Source organism: Phaseolus vulgaris, chromosome 11, assembly GCF_000499845.2.
Source record: "Phaseolus vulgaris cultivar G19833 chromosome 11, P. vulgaris v2.0, whole genome shotgun sequence".
NCBI lineage: Eukaryota > Viridiplantae > Streptophyta > Magnoliopsida > Fabales > Fabaceae > Phaseolus > Phaseolus vulgaris.
The window spans coordinates 410299-414065 of NC_023749.2; positions in this window are offsets into that span (position 1 = coordinate 410299).

Consider the following 3767-nt stretch of genomic DNA (forward strand, 5'->3'; position numbering starts at 1 on the left):
TTTTTAGATACTAAAATAATTAGTTGCAATAATAACTAGATTAGAGATCATTTTAGAAACTAAAAAAAAAAATTGATTTCTAAATTAGTTTCTATTATTGTTAAATAGTTTTCTAAATTGGTATTTAATTAACAACCAAAGTTTTAGAAACTAAATAATTGGTAGTTAAAACTTTGGTTGTTAATTAGATACCAATTTAAAAACTATTTAACAATAATAAATACTAATTTAGAAACCAATTTTGTTTTAGTTTCTAAAATGGTTTCTAATTTAATTACTATTGAAACTAATTATTTTGGTATTTAATAATTGATTTCTATTTCTTGATTTTTTTTTCAAGAATTTTTTTTGCAAGGTGACAATTTACATTGTGTTTGATAAGGTTAAGAAATTAATTACTAATTTATTCGTTTATTTATGAGTGATAGAAATTACATTGAATAAATAAGAAGATATTATAGGTATTCTAATTCTTATAAAAAAAATAGAAGAACATAAGAGAGAAAAAATAAAAAAAAGTAAAGTGATACACTATCAAACGGCAGTGTGTGTTTGTCTAGTGATTTCAAAAAATAAATATAAAAATTATAAGCTAAAATTGGAGCTTTAAAAATAATATCTCAATAAATATTACAAGTTACTTAAAAAATATGTTTATCTTAATAATGGAACAAATTTGTCAACTATTAAAAAAAACTGATTGAAAGAGCTTCTTATTAATGTACAACTAGAGAAAATGTTAATATTTAAGACCTCTTACAAATTATTTTTAAAAAATATTATTAATTAATAAGTAAAAAAAAAACACCAAAAGCAGTTTTACTAACCATATGGGATTGGGACCATGACCTTATAAGTTCTGGTCAAATCTCTCTATTTAACAAGTTGACCTTTAATTCATCATATATATTTTAGATCTCACATCGACTAGAGATTAAAATTTTTTATTGTATATAAGTGGGTGCAAACCTCAACCCTATAAACTGTTTTTATGGAATTGAGTTAGACTTAAAATCCACTTTGTAACATGATATCAGAGTCACTAGGCCTATCGTGTCACCCGCTATTGGGAGATCGTGTCACCCGCTATTGGGAGATGTGGGCACCAGGGCCATTTCATTAACAGTGCCATTTTATTTCAGTAATTGAAAGGTTACAACTTCAAAATATTCTTCTTTCATCACGCATTTTACTACGAGAGCATGACATAATGAAGAGCTCATATACATCCATGTTCTTTCTGGCGTGTGAAAACAAAATAAAATACAAGTGTCTTGTGATTAATATGAAGTAGTTTATTGCATAAAGTTAGTGAATATGATTCTAAACACATTTCTTCTAATCCTATCCATATCGTATTCATATTATTACGGTTATAATTGGTATTATCATTTTTAAGGTGCCACACATAAATCAACATGTAATCATCTACATTTCCATGTTTTTGTTATCATCTAATAACTTTAGGTATTTCTGAAAACAAGGTCATGACACAATGGAAACTGCAAAATTAACACAATTATTAAAATCATTAACCCCAGAGATTCATTGATGAAACAAGTTGACAAAACATGGATACACACACATACACATAATGTTTCTTGTTCTCTTTTAAGAACTCACTGATGTTTTTCTGGGCTCACTTTGATGCGAGGATCATTAATATCATATAAAAAAATGATGACTTTTTTTGATTCACATGGAGCTTGATCTTCTTGTGAATGAGTAATGGCCTCCATGTTCCCCCACAGAAAATAAAATAAACTAGTCTCCACCCTTCTTTGTTTCCTAGAACCATGTCAATAGTCTCACATTTTCATGTTTGTCTCACCCAACAAAAACCACCTGATGCTTCTCTTGCTTTCAGTTTTCTTCCAAAGATCCTTCTCCCTCAATTTTGGCTGCCAGAACAGGGTAAAAGTTTATATATAGAGTATATCACAGTGACATACATCATTACAAATTATATTTTTTATAACACATGTACCATACCTCTATGTATTAATACTCACAACTTTACCATTTCATTTCATGCTCACCTGAGTTACATTATACTCTTGAGAATATTTTAAAAGACTATTTATTTACAGGTAGTTTGATAACAATTTGACAGTAGTTTGATAGTGGATGTTTAAATAAATTTAACAAATTTTTGTTATAATAAACTTTAAATAACTCTATATCATATTTAGAAGTGAATTTTAAACCTAATTCAACCATATAAAATTGATTTATAAAATAAAATTTGTATATATTTATAATGCTCTTATCTTTGAATCACATATGATTTCCAAAACTCATATTCCTATTTTATCGTGATTGAATGTGTAGTGCCATGGGTCGAGTCTAATAGAAAGACTGATAGCCTCGTTGGATTAAGCTCGAGATTGGGGGATGTAGAATCATAGACCGAACCCAATGTAATGTAAAAGCAGATTGTCTTTCGATCTCCTTCTTTAAACTCATTTAATATTGTATCAGATAGAAAGTTTCTTGATTGTCAGTTGTAAATGGATAATGACGTTTATTATTGAACAAAATTGACAAAAAATGCAGAGGATTCTTGTCTAAATAAGAGAAGACACAAAAAAATTAAGTCAGGTTCAGATCTTTTTAATTATAAATACACTTATTCTTGATTAAACTGAATATTCTAAATGAACAAAGTTTTTTTTTTATCTAGAAGAGAATGGTACAAAACTTGAGGAGGGTCCTTGGAAAGAAAGGGTGGTGTAAAGGGCAATATTGTCTTGTGGGAGTATAAAAGTGTAGGGGAGAAGCAAGCAATAGCAACCCTAGACATGGAACCCTACGATGCTGCACAAAATGGGAGGAACATCCATAATGTAAACCAGATAGTGATATCAGAGGTGGGGCCCCATCTGCATTTCAGAAGCCGCATCCACTCCCATTTGTTGCCTTGCCACGTCACCAACAAGTGATGATTCATCACTAGGGCCCACTTCATTCAATCACAACCCCACATCCAAAGGTCAACTACATTTTCTTTTTTTATTTATTTGAAACATTGATTAATGGGTGATTCCTTCAATCCTTCGTTATTGGTGCTGTTCCTATTATTATTGTGAGGTGCAAATAATACCCACGCTCACACAAAACCCAATTATATCACAACCTTTTCCCTAATTAATACTACGAGTTTCGGACACTTTTACTAAATGATGTATCTGTATTAGATCCATATATCGAATACCAACACTTGTAAAATACATCTCTCTGAAATATTCAATTCAAAAAATATTTATTAAATAAATATTTTTTTTTATAAAAAAATATATATCTATATCTATATCCGTATCATATCCGTGTCAAAATGTCTGTGTTGAATATATTTATGTTGAATAAAAACAACTCAATGCTTCACTTTTTTGTCCTTAAGTTTTACACAATTATTATATTGGTGAACAACCATTTTTTTTGGTGCTAAAAAGACAAAGTAATATTTGGGTTCAAGAAAACAGGCACAAGAATAATTAGGTTGTGAGTAATAAGTTTGTACTGCTATAATGACTCGCACTGCCCACTCGGCTAAAATTGCACGTGTTGTTGCACTAAAGTGTGTGTGAAGTGTTGAACATCAATTTCCCAATTCCCAACAGAAAAAGCCCGTCATGGACCACGTCTTGGGCCCACGTACCCTAGTGGGCTCCGCACAACTCAGCCCAACTTGCAATGCTAATCATATAGGCTAGCTCACGCCGGACCACAAGCCGCTACGTACACTCAGCCATCAAACTTAGGTGGGT